This window comes from Gopherus evgoodei, chromosome 1 (assembly GCF_007399415.2).
Source record: "Gopherus evgoodei ecotype Sinaloan lineage chromosome 1, rGopEvg1_v1.p, whole genome shotgun sequence".
NCBI lineage: Eukaryota > Metazoa > Chordata > Testudines > Testudinidae > Gopherus > Gopherus evgoodei.
The window spans coordinates 30,931,573-30,949,274 of record NC_044322.1 but is presented as its reverse complement, the minus strand read 5'-3'; the positions used below and the strand labels follow the sequence as shown (position 1 = coordinate 30,949,274).

The 17,702-nt window shown below is 42.9% G+C and overlaps 1 long non-coding RNA gene across 1 annotated transcript; it reads left to right on the top strand.

The window, feature by feature from the left end:
* The first annotated feature begins 206 nt into the window (after positions 1-206).
* On the top strand, positions 207-6,389 carry LOC115650498. The gene is made up of 3 exons (XR_004000107.1): positions 207-331; positions 1,066-1,193; positions 6,370-6,389. It is a non-coding gene; the product is annotated as an uncharacterized LOC115650498 (long non-coding RNA).
* The last annotated feature ends 11,313 nt before the right edge of the window (positions 6,390-17,702 follow it).

Below are 17,702 nucleotides of genomic sequence, written 5' to 3'. Positions count from 1 at the left end.
TAACGCAGTTCCAGAATTTGAAGATCTGCAGGATCTGAATGGTATGTTTAAATCATTAAAGAGAAGAAGTGAAATACAATGGAAAGAAACAATAATATCATGATAACATTCAAATTCCTCATACTTAATTTGTTTTATTTCTCAAAAGCTTTAAGCTGTCCTTTTAACAAGAGGTTGATAGGTTCTTTTCCCCACTATCCAGAACACACAGATTCACAGAGAAGACTTTGAGCTGAAGAAGTATGTTGTTTATTCACTGCATCAGTGAGTGATCAGTCCAGGGACACAAGGCACAGCGTCGTGTTAAATGCAAGCACACACCTACATTCAGGTGCTCGCCTTAAATGCATTGTTACAAAGTTAATTATTATATATTGTCTAAACACTTTTCTGCCTAACCCTAAGCTATGTCTACACTACCGCTGTAAGCTGACCCATGCTACACAACTCCAGCTACAGGAATAATGTAGCTGGAGTCGACGTACCTTAGGTCGAGTTATCAAGGGGTCCACACCACGGGGGGTCGATGGGAGAATATCTCCCATCGATTTACCTTACTCTTCTCATCAGGGATAGAGTACAGTTTTTGACTGGACAGCGATCTGCAATTGATTTGGTGGGTCTTTCCTAGACCCGCCAAATTGACTACTCAGAGCATTGACCTCAGAGCATTGATCCCCTCTGTAGTGTAGACCTGCCCTAAGATTAATTTGCTAACTCAGTTGGTTACCTGATTGGATTGCTCACCAAATTGTTCATCGGATTGAACTGCTGACTAGGTGGTTTACCTGGTCAGGTTCCTGAACAAGCTTTTTTACCTGGCTGTTCTCTTTTCTTGACAGACAAGCACAGATCTTTTCACATGTCCCAATACCTAAAATATACATTCTACATATCTCATCCTATATAGATATTAAATTTAAAAAAATCACTATAGGCCAAATAATTCATGCCTCTCAGAAATGCCTGATATGTGCTGTATTGTTAGACATAGACATACAACCTTCCATCTTTATGTCCAACAGCAAATCTTTGCCTTATTCCTTCTCTGTCCTGTATCTCTAGTGGTGTTGCAAACTGCTGTCATTGAAGGCAGGCCATACAGAAAGGAGGAGGTAGTGAATGGAGGAAGTCTGTGCTGGCAAAGAAGAGATGGATAACTGAGTTTCCAAGGCAGTCCTAGGGAGAGACAGGTATGTAGTTTTCCCACCTGCCTTGGCTCAGCTGGCCCTCCACACAGCTAAGGTAGAAGCATAAACACAGTTTCCAAAGGGGGAAGAGGTGGAGTAGTGTTGCTACAGTATGAGGGTATGACTGGATGACAGAACATACTCCCCCAAATGGAATAAAACACAAGAGGTTCCACACAAGTAGGACAATTAAGAGCTATGCTGATCCCCCATATAAGTCTTCTGAGTGTCTGTAGATGCAGAGAGAACTGATCATCAGAGATTATTATTGTTACTCATAATTTGTATTACAGTTGCATCTTTGGGCCCCAATCAAGGATCAGGCCTACACTGCTAGGTACTGTATGGAGATACAGTAAATAGACAGTCCCCATTCCAAGAAGCTCACACTCCAGGCTATGACAGGATGCAGCCAATCATTTTGATCATGCAAGTTTATTTTTCAAACTTCATTCTCTTCCTATGAGGCAGGGTTAGTGAAAAGAGTTCAAGTCCCATTCATGCCTCAGGGAGAGCTCTTCACCTTTGCTCCCATCCCTTTATGCCCTGGATTTGGCTGTTGGAGAATTCCCCCTGCATAGGTACTATGAAGACAGCCTTCTGAGGAACCTTTGCAAGCCTTGGCATAACAGGTGTGCTTTAGCAAGAAGGACATGAACATGTTGGGAAGGGCCACCGCCTATAGAGCTCTGGAGAGTCAGGGCAGTGCTGTGGCCCATAGGGCAGTCCTGAGAGGGTGCTGGACTTAGGCGCCAAGATAATTCTCAATAACTCTGGAGCAGGATTGAGAAGATTCAAAGGTGATTCAAACCACCTTAGCCCCCCTGCACTGCAGGCGAAGCACAGAATTCCACCCTAGATTTTCAAACAAGGGCAAAGGAAGTGGGCTCCCCAGATAACAAGCCAGCATCTTTAGCAAGGTTCTTTGAATATTACCCTGATCCCGAATAACTAATGTACAATGTCGCATGTTAACATTTTTATTGTAACTTTGGCTTAATAAAATTTCAAAAGAGCTTAGCACATGGGGTGCTCATTTGAAAAGCTGACTCTATTGGTGCAAAGAAAGTGAACAAAACTTTCATTTTTTCAGTTCAATTTTCTAGGAAGTCAGATGTGTTACTTGGAATACATCTGGCAGTTGTTAAATGTAGAGTTGATTTCTCCTGCATATGCTTATTTGTGGAATGCACATGAATGAATTGTCTTACAAATATCTATGTAAGAGCTTATTCTGAAAGAATGTTTAAAATAAATAACAAAACGATTGGTCTCAGTCCTATGCTGTTTTCTCAGTGGATATTCCCTTGGACCTCAATGCAACAAAATATGGGCACTTGTTGTTAAGTCCCTCACTATTCAGCAGTGCACAAACTTAACTTTAAGCATGTGCTCAAGTCTCATTTAATTTAATGGATTTAAGCCTAAACCACTAGTGAATATGTTACAGGTCCTCCTCTGTTCCTGATCTGCAGAACATACGAGTCTGTTACAGCTTTAGCTAAAGAGTCTCACTGTTTAGCTCTCACTTACAATTCTGGAGTTCTTGGTGTCAATACCTGGTGTGTCAGCCAAGATGAAAGCTGTCATATAAGCGTGTGTTTAATTGCTTTGCTGAATGGGGGCCTCAAGTCCACGCAGAACCATATTATAGGATAGCAGGCACTACTTATAGCTCTTTAAAAAAATAGAATAATGTAGAACACCCACTATAGCGTCACCACGTCTTGATAAATCTGGATGGTGTTATGAATCACTACATATTTTATAATTTGTACATACATTTATTTTATGGGAAATGTCCCAACCTCTTAAAGTGGTTGTCTTGATCTTAAATTGGAGTAAGATTAATGGAATAAATCTCCCCTTTTCCCAGACATATTTTTATTGCAGGAGTCCTACTCTTGTGTAACTAGTATGATAGTGTTTTCTCTATTTTGTACTGAAGCAACTGCCTATATATTTGCAGTTTAATATTCATCCATTAATTGGCTTGTAACTATGGTATCTTCCTATTCTATTTGGAATTGTCAATATTAATGGTATTGCCTCAGTTTTATCAGTTGAAAATCTTTCTAAATTGCTTTATGTTAAGGTTCCTTCACCACTCTGAACTTTAGGTTACAGTTGTGGGGGACCTGCATGAGAAGCTCTAAGCTCAATTACCAGCTTAGATCTGGTCTGGCTGCCACCATTCACAAACACTCCCTTCCTTGGGTAGCCTTGAGAAACGTCACCAATTTCCTGGTGAACACAGATCCAAACCCCTTGGATCTTAAAACAAGGAGAAATTAACCATCCCCCCTCCTTTCTCCCACCAACTCCTGGTGGATCCAGATCCAACCCCCTTGGATCTAAAAACAAGGAAAAATCAGGTATTAAGAAAAAGGCTTTTAATTAAAGAAAAGAAAGGTAAAAGAAAACCCTCTGGGAGAGATTAGCATACCAGCTACTCTCACCCACAACAGATTCCAAACACAGAGGATGTTCCCCTGGTCAAAAATCTAATACACACAAGAATACCCAATTGATAATTCCCTTAATTTGCACCAAGACAAGTACAAAAGAAAATAAATATAAACCTATTTATTCCTGTCTAAAATTTACTACTCTGATAAGAGGCTCGTTCCTTGATCTTTTTCACTCCCGCTGAAACTGAAAACTAAACAAAGGAAAAAACCCTCCTTCCTTTTGAAATATCTTGTTCCCCCATTGGTTCCTCTGGTCAGGTGTCAGCTAGGCTAAGTGAACTTCTTAACCCTTTACAGGTAAAAGAGACATTAACCTTAACTATCTGTTTATGACACTTTATCATTTGAAAAGCATCGAGCAAGCCAAAGAGATATACATGCTTTTCTAATGGGAATATTTTGCACTGGAAAGTAGTGAAAGCAAGTAATGTCCCTATCTGACAGAGAACAGAAATGGGATGCAATCCTCCAGTGTAACATTGCATGGGAGGAGCACAGAAGATGAGGTCAGTGATTTTGAGGGCAGTGTGTGTTAGGACTATATGAATGGGGTAGTCCAGCCATTGGATGATGTGCAGATCCCCTAAGGCTTTGTAGGGGAGAACTTCCTGCAATCTAACATCTATCCCTCCTAATTAGACCCCAATCCTGCTGCTTCTTGTCATGAAGTTTTCAGTGAAGGGGGATCAATGCCATATAGGACCCTTAAGCAGTCTCGATACGAAGTGGGAGCTCCAGTTCAATCCCATTACCCTACAAATTCAGAGTTAGCACACAGTGTCACCTGGAGGATTTCTGGAAAGCTTATGCAAATAAAGGTTTCTATGGAGCTGCACTTCCCCTGTTCAGAGACCTCCTTCCCTGCAGAGCTTCTGCCTGCTTTTTTCTCCTGTTCACCAACAGATGGTAAAAGTGAGCTTCCTCTCCTCTAGGGCTTCAAGCCACAGGACTTAGAACTCTACTTTAGGTCTTTCTGTTGCCCCCATCACAACAGCATTTGAGCACCTCATCATGTTTAATGTATTTCTCTTTATAACACCACTATGAGGCGGGGAAGTGCTATTATCCCCATTTTACAGATGAAGAACTGAGGGGCTATGTGACTTGTCCAAGGAACATGTGAGTTAAAGCAAGGAGCTGAACCTCAGTCACCAAAATCCCAGACTAGTCCCCAAACCACTGGACCATCCTTCCTTTTGATTTCATATACTAATCTTAAGTAATATAGCACCGTTTATGCTGAAGCATCCTTTATAAAGTGCTTTTGGAGAAGGACAATACCATCTCCTGCAGTTTAAAGGGTTAAAAGATTCAATAAAAAGATCTGTTTCAAGTGGGCAGCGTGAAAAATGCTTCTGTGGTCTATAAACTTTATGTGAATTTTTCATGTCCCAGACACAATGTGCAGCAGATTGCACATAACGAGAGCTCTCAGACTTGGTGTGACAGATCCCTATTATGCTAAGGAAAGAATGTGTGACTGAGGTTATTATCTGCTAAGACATGGGTAAAGGAAGTACAGGTGTAGTAAAAGGATGATGCCCGTCCGGGGGAAAGGATCATCAAAGACAGGTTACATGGATTCAGAACAAGCTAGGGTCTAGCATAAGTATAGATTGTAGTAGTAGTACTTAACATGTCTGAGAAGGCTTTGCCAAGATAAATTAGCTCCAATCCCTATTCAGTGAACTGATATTATTGCAAAGGTCGGAAAAAGACCCTACATTGCTACACTATGCCCTATTACCCATATCCCGAGGGTGGCAAAATTAAGGACTGGGGAACATTATGAGGATGTAATGTGAAAGGTAGACTTACACTGTTTGTAATACAGCTAGGAAAAGGCTGTTGGTCACTGATCACAAACATGACAAAAGCTAAGCAACAAAAATCAAACATGCTTGGCTAGCTGTAGAGTTGAGTACACTGGTAGGGCCCTACTCTTCTGAGGGCCCACAACATGCACCAACACCCACATCTCAGTGCCACTTCTGACAAGATCTGAGTCCAGTGCTAGATATCTTTATATACATAAGGTATATGACTCCCATCATCGTACTATCTGAGCTGCTATTATCCCCATTTTACAGATGGGGAACTGAGGGATCAAATAAGAACATGAGAATGGCCATACTGGCTGAGACCAATGGTCCATCTAGCCCAGTATCCTGTCCTCTAACAGTGGCCAATGCCAGGTGCTTCAGAGAGAATGAACAGAACAAGCAGTCACTGAGTGATCCATTCTCTGTTGTCCATTCCCAGCTAATGGCAATCAGAGACTAGAGACACGCAGAGCATGGGGTTGCATCCCTGACCATCTTGGCTAATAATCACTGATGGACCTATCCCCATAAATGTATCTAATTCTTCTTTGAACCCGTTTATACTTATGGCCTTTACAACATCCCCTGTCAACAAGGAGATACTGCCTTATGCATATTTTAAACCTGCAGTTTATTAATTTCCTTGAGTGACCCTTGATTCTTGTGTTATGTGACAGAGTAAACAACACTTCCTTATTCACTTTCTCCACAGCAGTCATGATTTTATAGACCTCTATTATGTTCTCTCTCCACTGTCTATTTTCCAAGCTGAACAGTCGCAGTCTTTTTAATCTCTCCTCATATGGAAGCTGTTCCATACCAGTAATCATTTTTGTTGCCCTTCTCTGTACCTTTTTCAGTTCTAATATATCTCTTTTTTTTTAGATGAGATGACCAGAACTGCATGCAGTATTCAAGGTGTGGACACACTATGGATTTATATAGTGGCATTATGATATTTTCTGTCTTGTTATTTATCATTTTCCTAATAGTTCCTTTTTTGACTGCCTCGGCACATTAAGCGGATATTTTCAGAGACATATCCACAATCACTCCAAGATCTCTTTCTTGAGTGGTGACAGCTAATTTAAATCCAATCAGTTTGTGTGTATAGCTGGGATTATGTTTTCCAACGTGCGTTACTTTGCATTTATCAACATTTGCCCAAGGTCACAGAGGAAGTCTGTGGTAAAGTGCATAATTGAACTTGGGTCTCCTGAGTTTTGGGCTAGCTTGGATTATTCTTCCTCCACATGGATACACCCACTTAATTCCATAACTGTCCTTCCCCACTGCCCATTTGGAAAACTGTGCATTGCCTCTGCTGCTTGCTTCCCAGTCCAGGGAGATGTATCACCAAATGCCATGGAGGCTTATGAAGAGGCGAGAGGTCGTGGTGAGTGACCCAACAGCTTGAAGTCAGATCACAGGCCATGTGACATGGATTTGTAGGGCAGTGGGTTCATACTCTCAAGTGTCCCTGTTTCAGATGCCACTGCAAACTTCAAGTGGAAGACAGTGGAAACTGAGAAGTTTTGCGAAGTTTCCACATGAAGCCATAAGCTGATATTCTTTCCCAGGAATCTCCAAGAAGCCTTGAATTCTATCCCTTTCTCTTTTTCTATTTTCAGGAGGGATCTGCTGAATTACATCCACTCTTTCCATTCCAATATATTCAGCAGTGGCTGGTTTGTCTGCTTCCCTATCAGGAGTCTTCATATAGGGGGCAGCAAGGAGACTCCATTTTGCTTATCCTTTGAACTTCCATGTCATCATGCTGTTCAAAATGGATGCAATTTTCCTCTCAATGTTCCAGCCTTTGCTTAAAATATTTAAGTCTCAAATGAGGCAAACCCTGTTTTATCACAGAAGAAATGTGTGTGTGTCCTATCTGAGCAGACATCTTGCCCAGCAAGCATTCAGTTTTTAGACAGCCTCAGTTTTCAAAGTAAATTTTCACAGACACACACAGCGAGAGTGTGCACAGCGAGAGTGCACAGATATCTGACACAGTGGGAAGTATAAATAGAAAAAATCACGTATAAAAGACAAGGTTGTGCCAATAAACATGGTATGTCCATCAAGGAGAGAGAGTAAATGCTTGTTAGCTGTGCAGGTGCCAAGCACAATGTGGTCCTTACACACAACTGCAAGGATTATGCAAGACTATTGCTGACCTTAGTTTCTCCAAAGTGGACTGGGATGGGTCCAGAGAGCCATTTCCCTTCTGAACACTCCTTTATAGTGGCATAGCCAGGGCTGGTGCAAACATTTAGGCGACCTAGGCAGTCGCCTGGGGCACCATTTTCTTCAGCAGTGACCGCAGCGGCCGGATCTTCAGCCGCCCTGGTTACTGCCAGCATTGAGGCGGAGGGAGCTGGGTCAGGGGAGCATGGGGAGGGTCGCCTGCAGCAAGTAATGGGGGGGGTGGCACACAGGGAAACTCCCTGCACCAACTCACCCCTGCCCCGCCTCCTCCTCGAGCACGCCGTGGCTGCTTCACTTCTCCCGCCTCCCAGGCTTGCGGTGCCAATCTGCTTAGGCACTGCAAGCCTGGGAGGCTGGAGAAGTGAAGCAGCCACAGCATGCTCGGGGTGTTCATGCTCGTGCGCGGAGCAGGGGTGAGCTGGGGCGGGAGGGGGTGCCTCAGGGCAGATGGCGGGGGATGGGGAGCTGCCGCAGGTGGGGGCACCTCAGGGTGAAGGAGGGGAGCTGCCACTAGGGGAGGCACCTCAGGGCAGTGGGGCGGGGGAGGGGGGAGCAAGGTGGAAGTTTCGCCTAGGGCACAAAACATCCTTGCACCAGCTCTGGGCATAGCAGCCACGTACCCCACCTATACAGCCCAGAGTTCCGCAATGCCTTGTGACTAATCCCACATGGTGGTTTCATTGTATCAATGTGGGTTTTCATAATCCCCAAGGCAGGATGTACCTTTACACGTAAAACTGGGAGTGAAATATATACAGGGTTTTTATTTCCAAGATCCTGTGTATTTAGTTAAAACATGGCCCAGTCAGCTTTAACTTGAGCAATCAGCACTTACACAGCTGATACCTCAAAGTGCCATTGCCATTGGCACACTAAGCAGAGTCATCATAATAGAAGGTTAAGCAGAATAAGTAAGGAATATATCACTTTTATTTAAAATGATCACTGGTAATACAGTTCCACGCCACCACTTCTGCTTCTGTTGCCCTGAAACAGGTTTACAGTGTGGAATATTGCCTGACTACAGATACTGCTGTAGAAATATAATAATGGGTACCTGCTTCTCCAGTGTGGTGATGACACTGATCTATGTATCTCAGTTCTCAGCTGATGCCACCACTACTAAGATGTCAGAATGCCTAGAAAAGATCAGCCCTTGGACGAAGAGCAGCTGGCTCCGGCTGCTCCCAGACTGAAGTGATGTTGTTCAAAAGGGGAAATGCTTAGAAGAACTAGTAAAGATATTGTCTCCACCTTACATTGAAGGCATACAGCCCTCATTCATCAAAGTGGTGTAAGTCCTCAGGGTCCTGTTTGACTTCTCGCTAAGCTTGGATGACCAGATAGCATCAATATTTAAAAGTGTCTTCTTCCATTTCCAGATTGCTAGAAAATTTCGTCCATTTCCTCAGACAAGGACCTGGCCCAGTAATCCATACATTTGTCACCTCCAGGCTGGATTACTGTAATTCACTGTATCTGAAGCTGGATGTGAAGATGATACCCAGACCCTAGCTAGTATAGAAAGCTGCTGCCCGCCTTTCCTGTGGTTTAGGCTACCATGAGTACATCAGGCCCACGCTTAAGTCCCTCCACTGGCTCCCAGTCAGCTTCCAGCTTTGGTCCTAATCTTCACAGCAATTAATGGATCACACTCCCTATATATTAAAAGCCAAATTTCAATCTATGACCACAGAGCCAGCTGTACTCCTCTGGGACAATGTGCACAGCACCAGATCCCATTCTACCAATTACACCCTTACCAAGCAAACTAAAACCTCAAATTCCACCCCCAGGAGAGTTTTTTCCTCAAAAAGAGAGAGGATCTAGAGACTCCATGAAGTCTCCTACGGACTTTGCTATTGCTATTGATTTTATCTGGAAAGCTCTCAGTGATAGAGGTATAAACCCATAAGAGAGATGGATAGATAGATATACCTAAAAACTCAATGCAGAAAAAAATGGTATTTTAATGGTACTGCAACTCCAACTGACAACACTGCACAACAGGGTGATAGTCTATTTTTAGATTAGCCCATCTCTACTCTTAACTAAAAAGGTTTGACACAGCATAGAGGAATGAATCAGAGGAATATCATTCCTCACCCATTTGTTTTCAAAACTTGTTAGAGATGCACGCTTGCAGCACCTACCTGCCACTAATATTGAAGACTGACTAGGAATTTCAAGATAATTCCCAGAAAAGAATGGAGAATGATAAACCACAATCTTATCACCTGTTCTCTATTGTCCTGGACCATCACATGAACAATGGAAGCAACAAAATACTTGGGGTCAGAAGTGGACAAGAAGTATGTCTCTCACCATGCTACCCATGCCCTTGCAAAGGAGCTGGCCAGAATCCCAATGAGGAGTATTGTCCTTTCTCCCTCCTAGAGACATGGGTACTAGATACACACCATGAAAGGTGTGGAGAGAGGTAGGGTGAGGGCCAGACCATTATTGTCCTCCACCATTTAAACACATCTGATAGAGGAACATTGCCCTCCCATGACTTAGCAGGAAGTAATACCTCTCTCCCACCACTGGGAACAGCTTGACAGATGGACTTTCAAAGGAAACAGAGACACAAGGGCCTGTCAATAAACTCATACAGGTCAGATTTCACTATAAAAGCTGATTTTTCTTGGACATCAGCATCTAAGGTAATCTGCCGATACCGACGAGTCAAATCCAGAATGCTTATGAATTTTGCATCCCCCAATAGGTCCAGTAAGTCCTCTGTCTAGAGTGTGGGGTAAGGGTTAGGTTAGGTGATAGCATTTAACTGTCTAAAGTCCACACAAAACTAAACTTCAAGGTTTTATCCCTTTAGGTACCATCACAATAGGAGACACTCAGGAGCTTTTTGATTTAGTAATCAGCCCCATATCCAGCATGCTTTCCATTTCCTCTTGAATCTGTTTCTGTATTTCCCTTTATAATCCTGTCCTCTGATAGGAGCAAGATAGGTGCTATAGTTTCAATAGAATGCACAATCTTGTTAGTTAAACCTGGCTGTTCGAAAAAACCTGCCTGTGGTGTTTCAAAAAGCCAACATCTGCTTTTAGGTTGGGTTCAAACCCTCCCAAATCTCAGTGCTCTCCAGAGAAGACTCTTGTTTATTCTCCCTGGCCAAATCAATTACTTGTTCCCTTGTCAGCACAACAAATCATATTCACTACCACCTCCTTTTCGTGGTAAGCTTTCAATCTATTGACATTGCACTACTCCCCTGTCAGGGGGTTTCCTTTTCATAAAGACCTCATTCACTCTCTCTACTACCTCAAACGGTCCTTCACAACAACCTTGCATTTTGTTCTTCCTCACTGGAAACAGCACTAACACCAAATCACCTGTGTCCAAAGGCTTTTCTTCAGCATGCCTCTCATATCAAGCTTTCTGGGACGCCTGACTCCTTTCAGGGTTCTGATGTGCTAAGTCCATCATAGCCTTTGAATTCTCTTTAAATTGAGTGACATATTCCCCTACAGGCTGTCTTGTCTCTTCTGTACTCCTCTCCCAAGAGCATCAAATTCAAACCAGGAGTCCCTTCACTTGTGTCCTGTAAAGGAGATCAAAAAGGGTGAACTTCATATACTCTTGCAGTACCCTTCTTCACATGAATAACAAATAAGGGAAGCGACAAAGAGTCCTGTGGCAGCTTATAGACTAACAGACATATTGGAGCATAAGCTTTTGTGGGTGAATACTCACTTTGTCAGACGCATATGGTGGAAATTTCCAGAGCCCGGTATAAATATGCAGGCAAGAATCAGTCTAGAGATAATGGAGCATAAGCTTTAGTGGGTGAATACCCACTTCGTCAGTCCCGCACGTGTGTGCTGCCCTAATGGTCAGAAGCGCACATGTCTCTGTCTCCCGCTCCCCTCGCTTGGCATACAGCGGGTGTGTCACTTCCAGGGCCTGCTGAGGTGGGAAGCGCTGGGCATGAGGCAGAGCCGGTAAGTGCCAAGGGGAGGGGCGCCCAATCTGGGCTCGAGCTGCAGCTTGGGGGCAGGGGGACTTTGGTTGAGGGCGGGGTGGCTACTGCACTGGTTGCTCCCAGGGCGGCCTCTGTAGTGATTGGGGGAGGGAGTTGAACTGTCTGTGGGCAGCCAGGAAATTGTGTGTGTGTGTGTGTGTGTGTGTGTGTGTGTGTGTTGCACCTGCCCTGCCCCAACTGCTGCCCTCTTCACTTGTCCAGTGACCTTCCCCCTCCCCGGCCTCTATCACACTGCCCTTCCTCCCCCTGCATGGCCTGTGTTTGTGTGTTGGACAGTCACATCCAATCCCTTCACGCTGCCCTCCTTTTCCCTCCTCGGCTTAGTTCATAGCCCCAGAAAATCCCTTCAAACTGTCCCCTTTTCCCCCTCCCCTTATTTCATGGGGGATGACAAACTGAGCGGGTGGGCAGCGCTCTGTGTGTGTGTGTGTTTTGTGTTTTTGGGGGTTTGGGGTGGTGGTGTTTCGGCGGCACTGGGGGGGTGGGAGGGTCGGCTGTCAGCTGTTTTTTTTGGAGTGATATGGCCCTCGCCACTTTACGAGTTGTGCAGGCCTGTATAAACCATTAGTTTCTGGGTGATAGGAGGTGGCCTTTATGTCCCTCACTCCACATGATGCCCATAACATTTTGAAAACTAGAGACATGAAATTTGCACCATGGTCTGACCAGATTTATTCTGTTAAAAACGGTAAACAGCACAGTAGCCACAGTTACAGCTTCTGTATTAGATAGACCTTTGGCAGAATCCACTACCACAAGTTTGTTTCTTTCTCTCCTGGAAGGTTTGGAGAGGGGTCTTACAATACCTACAGACACTGCAGCTCTGGCTGGAGCCCAGCCCAGTCACTAAGCTTCAGAGCCCATGCTGCAAGATCTAAACAGTTACTTTTAGTGCCGTAGCATTAGCCTCATGAGCCTGAGTCTGTCAACCTAGGCTCTGAGACTCACTGCTTCTCACTGTGTAAACATTTCCTATGACCCTTAAATCATTTTCAGAGTCACTGCTGTCCAGGATACTGTCTCCCACTCTCTAGGTATTCTTTGTTTCTAGGCGTATGCATGACCCTAACAGCATCCCAGTGCAAGAGGACAAGGGGCTCACTGACATCTGGTCATGAGTTTCAGCTGCCCTGACTTGTTCAGTGTCCCTCAATTATAAACTATATCTGATATGCATCATGTAAGGTATAATTGGAAATAATCATTTATCATTAATATTATTGTGTGGTGTATGTATAGAAACCACCCAAGGGGCCACACAACCATGAAGGAAATATGAAACTAAAATGTGTCTACCAAACACATCTGGGGAGTGGATAAACATTTTCTCCTAAAGGGCAAACTGATGCCTCCAGCCAGCTGTCAACAGAGTCGATTAGTAATCGCATGGCAAGTAGCCATTCATTTGCATTGGAGAGGACAGGAACTTGCATTTTAGCAAATCCCAGTGGCGGGGGAAGAAACCAGCATGGAACTTGCTTCAGCACAAGGCTCTGTCTCTTTCCTCATAGCTTGAATAAACTTTATATTGGGGAAAAACCTTCAGAAGAATCTATTTCAGATGTTCACTGGGTTATAAAAGAGAGGGGCAAAGAACACCAAGTTATCTTTTACCTAAGAAGAAAAAGGAACTGAGCACTCTGGACTTTGTGGGAGATTCTGACCATGGAGGTGGTCAGTCATCTTGCTGGAAGGAAGTTTAGTAGAAATCTTACCTTGAACCAATACTGTAGTTTTGTTAAGTATTAGTATCTAGAAAGTGTTTTTCATGTTTATTTGCTTGTAAGCATCTCTACCTCTATTTCTTTTACTTACCATCACTTAAACTATGTACTGTTGTTAATAAACTTGTTTTATTTTAATCTGAACTGACTCAGTGGTGTATTTGGATTGAGATGATTGTTAATGCTGCTGGGTGTCATCTCTTCAGAGGAGCAAACAAACCTCATTATTTCTCTGAGTGGTCCAGGAGGGGGCTAGACATTTTAGAGCAGACAGCTCAGGGGAAATTCGAGACTGGGAGTGTGTTGGGGGCACTTGGCTAGTAATGACCAAGGCTGGTGGAGACCAGAGTGTGGCTGTGGCATAACAATTGGCCTGCTGGAGATACAGTTGCTGGTCCAGGACTGTTTACCACACAGACACTCAGTGCATGCTTGTAGACTGGCTGGGAGCACCCAAACAAGGGAGCTACTGCAGCAGAGCATTAAGGCATCCAGAGTTGCAGGGCAAGTGGAGACACAACCCCCCACTGGTCTGGATTAGGCCCCAGAACAACCCCATTTATGATTTTGCAGATGGCTGTGTTAAAGTGCATTTGGCTGTGCTTTTTTGTATAAATGAGTGGTGGACAGTTGCATTTTACACATGCTGTAGTCTGGAGAGCTGAGACTTGGGGAGTCATTAGAGAAAGCAGTTGCCATAGTAAAACTATAAACTATGAGGTGGTGCTTAAAATATGCCATGCAAGAAATGTTTGCCTCTAGTGATCAGAAGAGGTCAATAATTAGCAAGTTGCTTTTTGAGTGATATTGCAGCACTGCCACTAAATGAGTTTTCCGTGCACTTAGTCAGCCAGTCTTTATCACCAGTGCTTGATTATGAAGATGGTGTCCACAAATCCGATTTGAATCCCATTTGTCGAAATTGCATAATCTAATAGAGTGCCTGAATTTGTTATGCAGTGTGAATATTCCCCCTCACTTGCTCATCATTGCTTAATGCAACAATAACTAATTAAGTCCCTTTGATCAGATTAAAAAGGAGAGTCAACAGTTTAATTCAATTTTTCAAATACTTTAGTACGGGGCATTTCAGCTATGCCTGGCAGGTTTTATTCAATAAAAATGCAAGCTCATCTGGATAAACATGAACAACATGAAATTCCAGAGCGCTGCTTTATAATTCAGTAAGGGCAGTTAGTCAAGTGTTGCTTTTTCTTACCCTGAATTACTGTGAGGTGCATTAACCCATCCCTGCCTTTCAAAATGGCCTTTTGCTTATTTTTGATGACTGTTCGTAACAATCATTTATTGCAAGCAATGTGAGTTTTGCAGAAGTGATGCTGCTTGTTCCTGGGGGGCAGCAGGCAGGGCCGGCACTTCCATTTAGGTGACCTAGGCAATCACCTAGGGCGCCAGAATTATTGGGGGGCGGCATTTTCCCAGCAGGTCCACCGGAGCCATGGGAACAGCGCGCGGGGCGGTGAAATGGCCGTGCGCCTAGGACGCCAAAAACACTGGCGCCGGTCCTGGCAGCAGGAGAGAGTCAGCTGTTGAGTTGTAACAATGTCTTTAGAGAAATTAGGGAGATCAGCCCTGTTGTTGCCAGAGGGAAGTTTTCCTCTTGCCTTGACAACAAGCAGAGGCCTGAGGAGAGTGGGAGAGAGAAGATAAATGTACACAACATTCTAAGCATTTAGCAGATTTTTTAGTAGCTGGATTTTCTTTCCCTCCAATTCATTTCTGTTGGCCCCTGGGGGGAAGAGGCAGAATCCTGATCACAGGGAATGGTCAGAATGATTCTTTTATGAATACTGCAGCTCCACCTTTGGATGGTAAAATGCAGCACATTCCAAAGATACCATTGTCTGGGCACAATTATTCTGGAAGGTGGTCAGTCACTCACAGAAATCTGAAGGGACCAGCATAATCTGAGGGAGGTAAAAGGGAATAATATGATGGAAAATATCTCATCTAATACAATGTGAGGAGCTTCCTTCCACCGGAGTTCCTATGTTTCCAGAACTTAATCCTGCATTGTGTGTGTCCCACTCTCTATATACGTATATGCAACCTTTCCAAAACGCAGCAATCAAAAACAGGATATGCCAGGAGTCACTGATTGATCTGGAAAGGTTACTACAGTGTATGGATATTATGCAAATGAGGTAACCTTTCTGATCTGTTTGCAAACTGGAGGAGACACCACTCAGTAGGACAGTCTAATTGCTTTAGCACTGTTTAATGCAGTTCTGTGGGAAAGAAAAATCAAAGATGGTTTTAATGGAACCTTTGTTCTTTGAAAAGGTCCAGATAAAGGACAGAAAGGGCTCTTTCCCCCTTCTCAGTTAATTCCACAGAATTTTAAAGTGAAAATACACAAAGCAAAGACATGCTTTGAGTGCTGCATATAACAGTAAAGCTATCCAGCTAGGTTTAACAGATTATTTAACATGAGAGAGCTCTCTTGTAATAAAAGCTGGGGGCAGAGACAAAAATGCTGTTTTCCCTAGATAACTTAATAATTGTCCTCTATGGAAATGCAACTTTAACCATAAATAGCTTGAGATTTTTTATGTGTGTGTCATAAAACTAATTCATGAATTTCAAATCAACCAAGAGGAGTTAATACTTTGACTAGCACATTATATGCTTTCCTCTGGTGGCAGAATCATTTTAAAATCCAATGGCTAAAGGAAACCAGGAGATTTCAGATAGTGCAGTATTTTCTACTGAGAATGCTGCAGGTGGAAGGGGGAGTCCTATTTAAATATATTATTGATAAATCTGTAATGAATGACGTCTTTATGCATTCGTGTTCCCACTGTACCATGTACTCTCATTTCAATGGCAACTTAGGAAATCTTTAACTAGGGTTTTATTCCTGAATGTATCCTACTTTCACTGCTTCATAAATCTCTCATTCTCCACTGCTTCTGGAGCTACTGTAAATATTTTTAAATAATCAATTTTCTTAAAGCTTTCCCCAGCACCCATTCTCTCCATTTATTCATGAACTGATGACCAGAAGACAAGAAGAAATATAAATAACCTTGCAAATGTATCTAGAGAACCACTGCATTTGTTGCTAGGAGAAATGTGAAAAAGAAAGATGCACTCCACCAAGACTGAGAAGGTAAACGCTGATATCTCTTTTGTAAGGGTCCAGTGGAAAGGGCAATGCTCCCTTTAATGAGCTCTTTCCTCCAGCGCACAGGAAGAGGAATTACACGTCTATGCTAAGAGTAGGACACATATTAAAAATAATAAATCTACATATTAAAAAAAAGTATTCTTATTTATTAATAAAAATATTGTAGACAAGCAGTGACAGAAAACCTCTTATTGGCCACAATGGGTTAACTAAATAACCTTTTTTCCTCTGGCAACCTGAACTGAAGTTTGGTTGCTGCCACCTAGGCAGAGCTATGTGTGGGAGTCTGCAGATTGCCTGTCCACATTATTGGCTAAATCCTGACCTCTGCTGAGTCAAGTGCATAAGTAAAAGAAGTAGCCAGGCTAAATATGGTGTGAGAATCTCCCATCCAGTCTACTAGGAAGAGTCTTATCATAGGGCGGGAGGCCTAACTTATGGCCTGCATGCAACATCTCCAAGAGAATATTATCCACAAGGAGAAAAGCATTTCCAGCCACTCAGGTAGATAGTGTTTCTGCGGCCACCAAATGCAAGCTTTAGCTTGCAGTGATTAGGGAGTCCATGCAGCTCTGAAAAAATGAAAACTTACTCCCTGTATCCCAGTTATGCACTGGACTGGCTAACTGTGAGATATCCTGTCCAATGACAGTAGTATGTCAAATTGTGATCACCTACTCACCACTATTCCCAAACATATGGCTATTTTTGCATATCGCAAGATTTACTTCCTTTCTCTCGTGAGTTCTTCCAGTTCTTCATTTTCACAAGCACAAAGATTCCCTCCATATGACATGTGTAAAGACAGGAGGGAAAAGAATGTGAGATGCTTAGGGATAGCACATGCACAATAGTGTTACAAGTCATGAGTTAAATTCTCTCATTTGATATATAGATGCTACTTATGACTGTCAATTAATCACAGTTAACTCATGCAATTAACTCAAAAAATTAATCATGATTAATCACAGTTTTAATCGCACTGCAAAACAACAGAATATCAATTGATATTTATTAAATATTTTGGATTCTTTCTACATTTTCATATTGTGTTGTAACTGAAATCAGTGTCTATTATTTTTATTACAAATATTTGCAGTGTAAAATGATACTCAAATAATTAGTATTT